Genomic DNA, 15572 nt, shown 5'->3' with positions numbered 1-15572 from the left:
CCCATGCACAATACCTCTACTATCAATATCTTTTGTTAATTCTAATATAATTTATGCACCTAATTATAGGATACTCAATTTCGCGACACGATAAGTATCCTGGATACGCGCCCCAAAAGCGCCTATATACAATATCCCGACACGATAAGTATCCTGGATTGCCCCTATATACAATATCCCGACACGATAAGTATCTTGTATACGCGCCCAGCAGCGTCCATGAGTTGCGGTGACAGGCGCACAATACGAAAACTTCAACATGTATACATAGAAGATTTAAAGGATGCCAAATGTTTTTTTTCAGGTTTTCAAACGGGAAATAAATGTATGTTTCATTTTCTGAGTATAATGTTAAGTTAAAAAGGACTTAATTTGATTATCCAACGTAAATGTATTCCTAATGAAGATATTTGGAACAACAGGAATGACTGTATTCCGGATAACGGGGTTCCAGCATCGCAGAAATTCTTGAATCCAGACGACGCCTGGTTTCCCTGCTAGTATGTTAAAAAAAGACATTCAGATACCTGTATAGTTTTGATGTAGCTGCACAGTGTTGATATCAGGGATGGAAGATGGTCTTTTTTCCCCAAAAAATCCCCCAATTAAGTAATTTCAATCGCGTTGACCGGCTAAAATTTATGATGGCGGTACTTCCTTATTGAATTTTAAAGAGTGCTAAAAAATTAACATGGCGTTTTTACACCGGAACCTACAAATATGCTAGTACATATTCAGTTATAGCCCTTTTTTGTCCGCGGATTTGGCCGTTTTTGGGCCATGTGGCAACCCTGGTTGATATAGCGGTATAGCGTTCATATTAGGTAATATAACATCGATTTCTATGAATATTAATATCAATACAGTAGTTTTGATAGATAGAGTTTTTTCCGATATTCATGATTGATCAACGATACTTCTTTGCCGTGCGGTGACGGCATGCTTCTGACGAGTTCTTATATATAAGCATTACAAAGCAATGGAATGATAGCCGCATCTGTGACTATATACATAGGTGCCTACAGCGTGGTCTGGGCCTGCTACGTCCCGAAAAATGCTAAAGATATCAGGATACTAATAAGTAGGGATAGTATGATGCTAACGATACTAAGGATAATAGGATAATAAGTAAAGTATGGGTACTAGGATACAAAGGATACTATGATACTAAGAGGTCATTCCATGTCAAGTGTACTAATTTTGAAAATCCGCCCCACCTGATCTTCACCAATTTTGGTGAAATTTACATATAAGTTCAATCATATTTCACGCAAACTATGCAAAAATTTCAGAACAAAATATGAAAAACCATTGAAATTAGGGGTCCTTGAAAGAAGGGTGATGAAAATGACAACGATCGCAAAATCTCCAACTAATCTCCAATTTCAAAATTTGCGATGGGCTAGAGATTTGAAATCTCCAATTTCAAATCACTAGCCATTGATTTGAAAATGAAAGTGCCTGTAGAAGTTGTAACGGCGTTTCTAAAAAATTACTCTTATTAGTTCATTGTTGATAATTCTTGTGTAGAATGAAATAAAAAAGACAACAAAAATTCCAAAGTTCTGTGCTCCGGAAAATCAAAGATAAATGTATCAGTCTTCTTAATACTTAAACAATCCATGGCCAACGTAAGTAACATTGTAAACACATAATATTATCAGATAATTAATTTTGATTTTTTAGCCAGAATTACATATATATATGCTCATAGAAAGCTAGGAGTCATTTTGCAACACTATTTTAACACCAAACTGATTAAGTTTACCTAAACCTATTTTGCTGAAACATCATTCATTAGAGAGAGAAAATGCTCCATGGGTGCTTCTTGAAAATGGAGTATACTTGGTGTTTAAAATGTTGCGGTTGACTCATCATTTTAATTCATTGGTGGATGTGCGGAAACTTTTCCAACCATTAATATATAATGTCGTTCATCGTAATTTTTAATTGGTCCTTTTAGTTTTTTCGTTCTTGCTGTTTTCAGGTCGTTGTATTCAGTTTCATTGTTTCAGTAGTCACTTAACTTTGCTAGGGTTAATTCATTCTAAAATAATCATTCATTTTGCCAATCTCGTCACATGAACTTCATTCAGTAATCATCGATCTCTCGAACTAGCATTATAGCAAATCTTAATTATTAATTCATGGACGTGCTTTATATGAAGAGTCATTCAAGTTCAGCCGACGCAGCAGCACGAGTTCCTCAAGTTCTAATATTTCTTCTCATTCGCTCTTTCCCGGTTTGGCTTTTGTGTGAATGTTGCTACTTATTCCTTATTATATATGTGCTCTGTAATTGCTTTTTACTGTAATCTAGAAAAATTACCAGATAAATTATATAGTCACATCAGTTATTATTCATTTGAATATACAAATTCATTATAAAGAGCGTGGTGACAACATCCTATTTGAAAACTAATAATAATTTTGCCACAGAGACGCTTCCAAATTTTAGGTTCGTCAATTCTTTCACTCATAAATTAGTATTCAATTAATTCATATTTTTAACCTGATAAATAATACTTTAGGGGTTTTAATATTTCGATTAGTGAACATCATTGCTTATGTCTTTATGCAGCGACGGAGACAGCATGCAAACACCTATAAGAATTTTTTTGTCAAGCGCACCTCTATTTATTGCAACCTCAATTTGCCTTCCAAGACTTCAATCAAACCGATCAATTATTTTCACGATGTCTGTGGCAATTTAAATTTAGTAATCGGCGCTGAAAATGTCATTCATCGCCACAATTTGAATTAATTTGAATATATATGTAGATTGATATCATTGTCTGGCTGTATAACATTGTTAAAAAATAGCTCCTATGTCAAGGTGAGCTATAAATTTTTCTACAATGTACAGGGCACTGAACTTATGAAATTGTTTTTGCCTTTTGAGTTTTCGAGCAAGTTTAACCTTGTATTCTATACGGTAAGTATAAGGAATAAACCATTAAGAGAAATTTGTTAGCAACTGCTCCAGTTCTATGGACACCTTTATTTTCAAATCACGGCTATCATAGACACGCCACAGCAGTGATCTCAAGTTAGCGATTTTGCGCCGCGGTATCGGGGCATTTTCCCTAACCCACATTATATGTGGGTTCCCCAATTTCAATATTTTATCATATTTTGAGTTGAAAATTTGGAAAAATTTATATGAAATATGAACTAACGTACGTGAAAATTATGTGGGGACCCCTGGTACACTTGTTATGGAATGTCCCTAAGGATACACAAATTACTAGGTTACTAAGGATACTAGGATACCAAGGATACAAAGACAATAAGATCACTGGGATAAGCATACGCAGGGTGTCCCAAAAAACGATACCCAACTTTGAATGGCTGTAACTCGAAAAGTAATAGAGCTAAAAAAATTTGCAAGGGCAGGATTTGTTTCCTATGTTTTTCTCCATTTCTCCACTAAAAATCAAACAGATCGATGCAGCCATAAGCGTTTGATAGAACTTTCAGTGACATGTGCTAAAATCGTGCTTGCGCAAAGTTTTAGTAAGATCATTTTGCATAATCAGTAACACGACTCTGGCACAAACTCTGAAAATTAACACAATAAATACACATGATACTTGACTCAAACATTGGCGTGACGAAGCTGGAACCTAACACTAACACAGAATTGACACGATCCTTGTACTGACCCAATCATTAAACGGAAGCAATCATTGCATTCAATCAATCATTGTATTGACACAATAATTTTATTGACTTAATAATCAATCGAAATTAATCATTGCACTCACTCAATCATAGTATTGCTGCGATCATAGTATTGACTCAATCATTGTATTTTTGCATCTATTGTATTGACTCTCATTCATTGCATTAACTCGTTCCTTGCACTATTACTTGCACGGAATCCTCGTATATAGGCAAAATCCAGACACGAATCCAATTCTGACAGAATCAAGTATTAAAGTAGCATTCCCACACTTAATCATTATTCCAATACATGTATTATCCCGACACAAGTTTTGTTCTAAAAAAACAAACAAAGGTTAGCCGCAAATAGCCTGTCACATGGTTCCTATATATAGCACAAAGATTAAGGCTAGATATGACCTGTCACTGGGTCCAAATATGACACGAAGCTTGAGGCTAAATAGCCTGTCACGTGGTCGCATTAACACTTAGACTTTATGCTAAATAGCCTGTCACGTGGTTCCTATATAACACAAAGCTTTAGGCTAAATAGCCTGTCACGTGATCTCTATAACACTCAGACTTGAGGCTAAATAGCATGTCACGTGGTTCCTATAATAAGTACACTTGAGGCTAAATAGCCTGGCACGTGATCTCTATATCACTTAGACTTGAGGCTAAATAGCCTGTCACGTGGTTCCTATATAACACAAAGCTTTAGGCTAAGTAGCCTGTCACGTGGTCTCCTTAACACTTAGACTCGAGGCTAAATAGCCTGTCACGTGGTATAATAAGGCTATATGGCGCGCGTGTAACATCCACGGCTAAATGGATTGCACTGACAAGCTGTTCCAGGCGTTGCTTAATGCTTGCTTTACACACTCGGACACAAAACACCTGTGTAGTGCCGCCCACACAGCACACTTGTGTGGTTCCGCCCACACAATACACTTGTGTAGTGCCGCCTTAACGACCACTGCAGCCAACCAGTCCCTCATTTCCAGACTGGCTTTGTGACTGGACTCCGCCTGAGCATGACTCGCCCCTCCTCTTGTAAGTCTTCTTTGTACTTTAAGTTGACTTTTTGAGGCAGTGCTCCGCCCTTTTAAATCCTGGCTTAAATTATACCCGGTATGGTTCTCGTTATCATCAAGCACGTGTGTGTTTTAAGTACGGTTCTTCCAGCCGTGACTTTTCATAATTAATTTAAGCGCGCCTATGAAACGGCGCGTTAAAAGGCGCGATTTCTGATGGCCTGAAAAATGAGTGCTGGACAATGGCAAGCGACGCCTCTTGTTCGATCGTCGCGGCTCCCGCTCTTCGTGGCGCTAAGGGGCGCTTCTAAGGGCCTCTGGAACCATCAAGGGCTTTAAAGGTCTTGAATTATCGCTCGGTAGCTTCGGGGTGCCGGCGACGGGACGTTCCTGTCCCGCCGCAGTGAGGGATGAGGAATGACTTTAAGGTTTTGGTGGAAGACTAAGGGTTTATGGCAGAAAACTGCTGTTTTTTGGTTGTAGACTGGGGGTTTTAGGCGAATGTCGGGGTAATGGAGTGAAACTTTCGGGTTTTAAGAACAAGAGGGTTTTTGGAGCAGGATTCTGCTATTTTGGTGGACGTCGATAGGATTCTGGAACGTGACCCTTTAATTCTTGGAGGAAGATAAGAAATTTTGGATGCTGGGCGATAAATTTTTATCGAGTTTGTGCGGTCCAAATGTGGCTAGAACGGGTCACATATAGCATTAGAGAGGGAGACTTCGAAGATTTTTAGAGTGCAGTTTTAGAAATTTGTAGAGCAGCCTAGCTGTATAGGTTTTTGGAAAAAGTATAATATAGATTTAATGCTATACAAAACATTGCGTTGCATTAATCTGGGTTTTGTGATTGCGCTGATATTTTTTGAAGTGGACCACTCAACGTTCGACATCGGGTTGAGAATTTGTTTAATTAAAGGGTTTAAAGCCAGGTTCTACGTTTTCAAATCTACCTTCAAAGGTTTTGAACAAAGTTTCTGTGTAATTGAAACTTGGTCCTCCGCCATGAATTAGGCAAGGTTTTTGCTTTTGGTAGCATATCTTAGGCTATTCTAAGTAGGATCAAAGGTTTTTGGACCTGATTCTAGTTTATTGGAACTAAGTTCCAGGTACCTGGATTTGATTAAAAAATTTCAAATCAGGGTAAGGGATTTTTGACGATCTCCTCACGTTTTGGAGTCAGGTTTAAAGTTTTAGCCGCGAATCTTGCTAGGTTTTTGAGAAAATTTTTTATTTCAATCGCTACTATTTTCGACTTTTCTCCCAGTTATAGGATTAGGATTCTAGGTTTCTGAATCGATTCCCGTGGTGAATGGGGATTTCCGATGATACAAGCCTGAAAACCAATAAATTTACTAGGAATTTAAAAGCGAAGAAAACTCCCCAAAAATTCAAAATATCTCTATTGAAAACGTTTTTTTAATTTTTGGAAAGTGTTTTCAATATAGATATGTTGAATTTTAGTGGAGTTTTCTTCGCTTTTGAATTTCTAGTGAATTTGCGAGCCAGGAAATCTAGAGCCATTAAAACTTGTGTCCGATAATTTTAGGATTGGAATGACAAAGCATGCATACTTCATTTGTTTTGGTTGCTAAAACTGAAACACAGATGCCCAATGTAAGGGAAATTTTCATAAATTATTATACAAAGACAAGCAAAGTTCCCCAACTGCCTGCGAAGCTTTTTTAGTTTATATGGGCATTCACCTGGAAGCCTTGCTATTTTATTTCACGGCTCTTTTTTATTTTTCATTGTAACGTGTGCTCCTGTGTGAATAAATAAATAAATCAAAAATAAATCAAACTAAATCTTATATAAATATTTGGCAAAGTGTACGTGTTGTGCGCATATATATAGGGGCTGTTGCCGGGGTACGTATATATAACCATGATACTTACCATGTCGGGATATTGTTCATATAGGGGCTGATGGGGCACGTATCCAGGATCCTTATCGTGTCAGGATATTGTATGTAGGGGCCGTTGGGGGCGCGTATCCAGGATGCATATCGTGTTGGGATATTGCATATTGGGGCTGTTGGGGCGCGTATCCAGGATACTTATAGTGTCGGGATATTGTATATAGGGGCTGTTGGGGCGCGTATCCAGGATACTTATCGTGTCGGGATATTGCATATTGGGGCTGTTGGGGCGCGTATCCAGGATACTTATCGTGTCGGGATATTGTATATAGGGCTGTTGGGGCGCGTATCCAGGATACTTATCGTGTCGGGATATTGCATATAGGGGCTGTTGGGGCGCGTATCCAGGATACTTATCGTGTCGGGATATTGCCTGCACTTGAAAATTTATTCATAGTTGCTGAATAGCGAGGCAGCTGGTACGTGAGGATTAAAGTTGATGGTGCAATTGGTAAATAAATTTAATTTAGATGAACCGAAATAGTTTTTCAATATTTTGGAACGAAAGTAAAATAAGTCTTATCTCCTATGTCATACGGGAATTATAGTATGTCATTATTTAATTAGTGTACATGAGTTTCATTATCATTAGCAGGATCAAGGATTAATGGAATAATGGGATTCGGTATATAACGGGATTTTAAACAGGAAACATGAAGCCCCAACAAAACCTGGCTATAAAATAGCTGTTCGTTGATTCTATGACCCTTTATAGGTCACTACCTTGATATAATGGAAGTCAAAAAATTTAATAATGACACTATAAATAAGTGCGATGAAATTAATAAATGTGAGATAATATAATTTTATTATGTGCTGGAACTGAATATAATTATATTGTTAATAACTAAAATGTTCATTATTGATGCCAATATTACATACATATCCTAATAAACTCGTAACGGTTAATAATTATTCTAATTATTCCGTCGCATTATATCTCTCAATGGATAATTGAAGAGAAATGAATATATAATGCATTATTTCTTCCACACATGACCTCGTATTCTATAATAGTTTTATTCACAGGCAGGAGAGTTGCGTTCATACGTGACAGGAAGCTCTGCTCCAGAACAAGTTTGAGGCCCTGAGGAATCGGAATGGGGTTGGACATGGGGTTAAAGGAGGGGGCTAACGTAGAGTGGGAAGAGGAGAAGGGGTGAGGGTGAATAATGATTATAAAATTGAGTTAATGAATCATTTGCCCACGGGGTAACGGGCAATAGTGATGATGGTGAAAGCATGAGATGGTAATGATGAACTGTGATGATAGTAAGTTTATACAGCAATGTGTTAATTTCCTCAAGCAATGTGTCGAATTCATTAAGCAATGTGTTGAATCCGTCCAGCAATGTGTTGAATTCACCCAGCAATGTGTTGAATTCATCCAGCAATGTGCTGAATTCATCTAGCAATGTGTTGAAATCATCCAGCAATATTTTGAACTAATCCAGTAATGTGCTGATTCATCAATCAATGCGTTGAATTAATCGGGCAGTATGTTGAATTTAAACAGTTATTTGTTGAATTCATCCAGCAATGTCTAAAATTAGATTAGCAATGTGTTGAATTCGTCCTGTAATGGTGAACAATGTCTTTTGATTGTTTTAAGCAGTTTATCCAATCAGTTGAGCAATCACCCGCGGTGTGATGATTGCTGAGGTAGCCTTGTGTTGAATTGGCTGATTTACTTGTTGAATTTTCTCAGTGCCTTGTTATTCACAGAGACGAATTAGAGGAACCTATTTACCCACAACCCACTACCCCATTAACCCAAGACCCACTACCCCATTAACCCAGAACCCACTACCCCATTAACCCAGAACCCACTACCCCATTAACCCAGAACCCACTACCCCATTAAACCAGAACCCACTACCCCATTAACCCATGACCAACCCACTACCCCATTAACCCAGAACCCACTACCCCATCAAACCAGAACCCACTACCCCATCAAACCAGGACCCACTACCCCATTAACCCAGGACCCACTACCCCATTAACCCAGGACCCACTCCCCCATTAACCCATTGACTCACTATCTTGTAACGATTAACCCTGCACCTATTGGCCTAGTACCCATTATATATATTACATCTTTATACCATTGACCGTTTGTACGATGTTCACACTCATATGAAAGCTTGAATTTATGGCAAGAATATATATATATAATACAAAAATGAAATAGTACGTAAAAAGAATGGAATAAGAATAGATGTAATTTATTTAACTAAACTTCATGTTGCATTTAGTAGAGTAAATGAAACGTGGGCTGCAAACACCGTGGAGTTTAGACGCTAAATGTAGAATTGCCAATCGTAAAAAAAAAAAAACAGATACGAATCCTCATTATCACAAGGATCTTTATTATCTCTAGGAACAAAACATATTGATAATCGTCGTTTTTATCGACATAGTTATTAATTTATTGTATTACTTCACTAGACAATTAGATGATATATGAAAAGTAACGAGTAAATCTTTTCACTTTCTTAAATTATTTGATAGCAAACTCAATACTGACGGACGTTCCGATAATATTGCAGATGATAATTGCTTGTCAGTCCGTGATAGCAATGATAACTACATAGCTACTGTAACGGGCCAATAAAAATATATATTTGTATGCATGGAAAGTGATGGTACGCCTCTGCGTGTTAATTTCTTCCGTCAAATTTTACTCTGAACCATTTTATTAAAGTCGTAATATATGAACTATTTGTGACATTATCGACCGATTTGTATATATAAAAATTTATTATCATATATGTTATCGATAAACACGGTCTATTCGAGAAACGCTGCTTGAATAGACAATATTTTACAGCTCGAATACCTGAAAAAATCATTGCGTCGATAAATCAAGAAGTAAGGATGATTATTCATTGAGAGAACTTTTTGCCTGGTGCCAAGCTTCCTTTTGTGCCGACCTACACGGAAGCATATAATTTCATTGTTCATAAATATTTTCTCGTGTAAATCCATTCCCTTTGTGAAACCGACAACGGAACATAAAAACATGTCGATTTACTCATCGTTGTTGGCTGTACCGGTATTAGGCATTAATCTCTTGCTTTCAAGTTTTAATTTTCTTATTGACTCTGCTTGCTTTCTCTTAATATTTAAATAACTTGTGAAACACGCTGATCGCTTAGTCGTTCGCGAGGAAGATATAGTAAATTCTGTCGTTTTCTTATATATTCATTTTTTGCTTCCAAATCTTGGTATACTTGCGATTTAAGCAGAATAATAATATTAGTTCTAAATGCTTTTAATTTCAGGATTTCCATATCTTTAAATTCAGACTATACATTAAAACATGAGAGGAGTGGAAATTTTTGTATAGATAATCATTTCGAAAATTAAGATAGCTACAAACTGGACGGTAATAAAATTAATTGACAAAATTAACGATTAATTTAGTATTCAATTGTTTCCAGGCTCTCGTTGTTGTACTGACTTTACAGATAAAACTCCCTGGGGCATTGATAGGAGGCGTGGTAGCATGCATAACGCGTTGCATTGAACCCCGAATGAATTTTAATGTAAATAAATGAAAAACAAATCAATAAATGATTGATCAATAGTTTCCAGGCTCTCGTTGTTGTACTGACTTTACAGATCTATGTGTAGTTTGTTTATGTACACACGCTGTCTATAGTTTAAATGTTTAAAGTACAATGTGTGTATAATAAACCATGGTTTTAGATATTTTTACAATACAGATAACATCAAATACTTACGTTTCCCCATCACCTAATTCCAATAACTTTCGTTGATCGGCGAAATTATTTAATTATAACTTGAATAAATTTAACTAGTTTTCTAAAATCGCAAATTAAACCAGAGCAAATTAAACCAATAAAGCCAAAGAAAACATTACGTAAATTCAAATTCCGACTCAGAACGTTTTCAATTATAGTTTTGTGCATTTTCTTTTTGCTTCAAATTCAGTAAGCAATAAAGAACTTGTACGGCACTCTATTTGTTTTTGAGAATATTATTATTATTTTTTTTCTGGGGGGGTGCAATGAGTGCGTGCAATCAAGTTATTTTGCTCAGTAAAATTGCCTCTGATATATGTTTAATATATAAAAAATATATTTACTCTTTGCCTTTTTTATGAATCTTATTTGATACAAATAATCCAATAATAATTCAACTTAATTCAACAGTTACTGACATTTTTTCCTGTATTTTATTTATAAGCTATCAAAGTACGCTTGATCGGAACGGAAACTTCTGTGAGACTTGCGTAGACTTTAATACTTTCTGCCGCCCATGGTAATTGATTTTTAAGTTTAGTCCGCGAGGACTAAACTTAAATTAAAAAATTCAAAATCTTTCATACTCAAACAATAATCAACGGTTTTGAGAATTAAAACTTTTTCTCTTCATTAATTAATTTGAAGTCCACCGGAAATGATCATTGATTACTAATATTGGCAATAATTGCGGATATTTTTCATTAAAAAAATCTATAATGCATGATTCCATTGCCACAGTGAATTATTTTAATGTGCCAATCCCTCCCCACGTCCCCAACCCTCCCCACGTCCCCCCCCTCCCCACGTCCCTACACCTCCCCACGTCCCCACCCTCCACACGACCCCCCTAGTAGGAGACGAGCAAGGGTCCAAAAGAAGGTCCCTGATTGACGCCTCAAACGAGCCTAACAAACGAGCGCTCGTCTTGCGTCGCTCATCGTCGAATCATCCGTGTTAACTGATGATTATTGTCTTGTGATTAATGCTATTAATTAATGATGACTATTTTAATGCTGTATTGATGTTGATAATTGGTGTGTTGTGATTAATGATGATAATTGTCCAATGTAGTAATTAATGACGACTGTTTTAATGCTATTATTGATGTTGACAATTGTAATGTTGTGATTAATGATGATAATTGTGCAATGTTGTAATTAATGATGCCTATTCAATGCTGTTATTGATATTGATAATTGTCATGTTGTAATTAATTTTGAGAATTGTGATGTTGTAATTAATTATGGTATGTTAATGTTGCTATTGATGTTGATAATTGTAATGTTGCAAATGTTTTTGTGAATTATCATGTTATTTCTGATTGTTGTTGCAATAATTATTATGTATACTGTTGATTGTACTGTGCTACCAATGTTCCTAATTGTAATGTTTTTTATAATATTGCTCATTTCAATGATGCGATTAATTAATGTTTATAATTGTAGTGATTGAATGAGCGTCCTTTTTAACTTTATTCTACTTATTAATTCCTTTTATCTACTCAATTCAATTAACTCCATTTTTAACTTCTTTCACTCAGTTTATTTATTTGATCATTTACCTAATCTGTACACTTACTTACCCTTTCAATTAACTCGTCTGCTTATTTTATTTACTTGCTAATTACCTAAAAACTTACTCAATTCATCTAATCCTTTATCCTGAACTTTAGTTCATCCCCAGGCCATGTTAATTACAGATTAGTTTTTCTCGTTAGGATTGCGGTTTCAAGGATTTACTATGGAACGTTGAAACCTTGTCTAGGGGTGTCTACTTTAGCGCCTGCAGCCTTGTTCCAACATCGAAACATTCAACGTTCATCATTATTGGAATAATGTAATGCATAATAATGAGACGTATTTGTGGTGGTCATTATTATCGTAATTATTAGAAGTATTAGTGGTGGCTAATTGATTAGGCCTCAGAAGATGGAGGAAAGATTAGGCTATTAATGAGCTCAAATGATTCGAGGAAATAGTCACTTGATTATTAATGAGGTTAAATGAATCGAGGAAAGGGATACTTTACTATTAATGAGGTCAATGATTCGAGGAAAGGAACACTTGGTTAATAATGAGGTCAATGATTAGAGGAAAGAGACATTTGATTATTAATGAGGTTAAATGAATCGAGGAAAGAGACAATTTATTATTAATGATGTCAATGATTCGAGCAAAGGGACACTTGGTTATTAACAAGCTCAAATGATTCGGGGGAAGAAAGATTAGATTATTAATGAGATGGAAAGATTAAACAAAAAACGGTTGTTTGGAATTAATGAGGTCATTGGGGAGAGGGAAAGACTTGATTAATGAAATTGCCATAGAGCGGGGAAAGAAAGACCGCATTGTGATTAATATAGTGCCACAACTAGTCAACACGCCAAGTCGCCACGACAAGTCGCCATGTCAAGTCGCCACGGCAAGTCGCCACAAGTCGCCACGCCAAGTCACCATGACAAGTCGCCAAGTCGCCACAAGTCGCCACGGTAAGTCGCCACGGCAAGTCGCAGGTCAGCGCAGGTGTCTGGGGTCGGTGTGTCTAATCGTAAATGATAGCAAACGCAGAAAACAAAGCGTCTGCGGGACGTCAGGAACGTCACCGCAGACGTACAGACAATCCTGCGCAGTGCAGGATATTGTGCGCAGATACACGCAGACGCTCCAGCGCTTGTAATTCATTCATGCAGGTTTTCACGGTAGTTTAGTGAAAATAGTGAAAAGGTGTCTTGAGTTTCTCCAAGGTTGTATTACTTATTTATGTATTATTTTGATGTGTTGATTCTTTTTAGCGCATTTTCTCATTTATAGAAAAAATGCACTATTGTGCTCGCCATGTCCGTCTGTCTGTCTGTCTGTCCGTCTGTCCGTTCGTCCGTGACCTCAAGTTTTCGTCGACGAGAAAATGCGCTCTCTGTCACTCACTGCAGTGAGTACTGAGTTATATTTTTTTGTTGTTACTTATGGAAATACTCAGTATGAATTAACAGAACGAGTATATAAGAGGTTAGAATTGCTGATATAGTCAAGTGTAACTTGGAGTCCAACTTAAATTTCAACTTGAAGTCTAACTTTAAGTTCAACTTGAAGTCCATCTCGAATTCTAACTTGAAGTCCAACTTGAAGTCTGCCTTGAAGTCCAACTTGAAATTCGAATTGAAGTCCGAATAGAAGTCCAACTTGAGGTCAAACTTGAAGTCCATTTTCAATTCTAACGTGAAGGCCAAGTTGGATTCCTACTTGAATTCCAACTTGAAGTTAAACTTGAATTCCCACATAAATCAAACTTGGAGTACAACTTGAAGACCAGCTTGAAGTCAACTTAAAATCTAACTTGAAGTAACACTCAAAGTCCAACTCTTCGTCCAACTTGAGCTCCAACTTGCGACGAGTTGTCTGTAGGCAGGCTGCGGTCTGCAGGCGAGTGTCTGTTTTGCGTCGCGTTTCTTTTAAATCAGTCACGGCTGTCGGGCCGCTGAGTGCTTTTGTACGGCCACTTGCCTACACACTGTATTTCTGTTTGCCGCATTGTGTTTCTGTGTCACACATTGTATATCCGTGTGACACACTGTATTTAAGTGCGGTACACACCTTATTTCCGTGTGTGGTTCACTATATATCTCCATAACAAAATGTGTTTTTGGGTAACATAGTGGATTTATGTGTTATTAAAGGGTAACTCATTAAAAATACACCGCATGCCTGCGTTAAACACCACATGCCTGCGTTACACACCACATGCCTGCGTTACACACCACATGCCTGCGTTACACACAGCATGCCTGCGTTACACGCACCACTTCCGTATCAATACGCCGCCAGTTTACCTAAGCTCGGTGATTTCAAACGATCTTGTTTTGTACTCGAAACAAAAGAAGAGAGGCTCGTTAGTAGACCGCGTTAATGACCTTCTAGGGTCTAGTGAGTCGGTGCTAGATGAAGTGGAGACCACACGGGTAGTGTCTCTCTAGATTCTAGTGAGCCTTTATTTCACCCTAATTTTGGCCAAAGTTGCACGATTTTAATTTAAAATTTCCATAGCGTCAATTCGTTGTCCCGTTTCACCACCCGTGGTTCATGATGTGTAGAACAATCCACGGCTAATTCCTTTCTCATCAATATCCGAGAGAATAAAAAAAAGAAATTTTAATCAAATTCACAAGGCATAAAATTGTTTTAATTTCTGCAATTCAACTTCACCTTACACTAGAAATTTCGAACATTATATTCGAAGTATAGAAGTGTCCTTTGAGATATCAAGCTTATTTACAACAGGATAACTATTAACAGGAGAATATCAGGTGATGTGTGACCTCGTATTTTCATCCCTTGAGCCGACACTTTGAATGTTGAAACAATATTAAAATACAGTATAGCGAAAGTAGAAAATTTTATGATATCATATTTTAAAAATAATAAATAAACATCATATATAAATATAAAAATAATGATGTAATGCTCACCTCAATTTACACAAGCCTACAAAACCAAATAAATCGTAAATACGAGCTAAGAAACTTAGAACACTTGGCAAATAAATTTAAAATGCGTGCATTTCTGTCCAGTGATGTTTTGTGGAAATTCGTGAAATGCGTGGGCGGCGGTCCATTTGCGTGCATCGCGTAATGGGTGGCGGTCCATTTGCGTGCATCGCGTAATGGGTGGCGGTCCATTTGCGTGCATCACGTAATGGGTGGCGGTCCATTTGCGTGCATCACGTAATGGGTGGCGGTCCATTTGCGTGCATCACGTAATGGGTGGCGGTCCATTTGCGTGCATCACGTAATGGGTGGCGGTCCATTTGCGTGCATCACGTAATGGGTGGCGGTCCATTTGCGTGCATCACGTAATGGGTGGCGGTCCATTTGCGTGCATCACGTAATGGGTGGCGGTCCATTTGCGTGCATCACGTAATGGGTGGCGGTCCATTTGCGTGCATCACGTAATGGGTGGCGGTCCATTTGCGTGCATCACGTAATGGGTGGCGGTCCATTTGCGTGCATCACGTAATGGGTGGCGGTCCATTTGCGTGCATCACGTAATGGGTGGCGGTCCATTTGCGTGCATCACGTAATGGGTGGCGGTCCATTTGCGTGCATCACGTAATGGGTGGCGGTCCATTTGCGTGCATCACGTAATGGGTGGCGGTCCATTTGCGTGCATCACGTANCTCTGAGGCA

The sequence above is a fragment of the Hyalella azteca genome, unplaced genomic scaffold, assembly GCF_000764305.2.
Source record: "Hyalella azteca isolate HAZT.00-mixed unplaced genomic scaffold, Hazt_2.0.2 contig1188, whole genome shotgun sequence".
NCBI classification, from domain to species: domain Eukaryota; kingdom Metazoa; phylum Arthropoda; class Malacostraca; order Amphipoda; family Hyalellidae; genus Hyalella; species Hyalella azteca.
Note: the sequence above shows the minus strand (reverse complement) of the source record.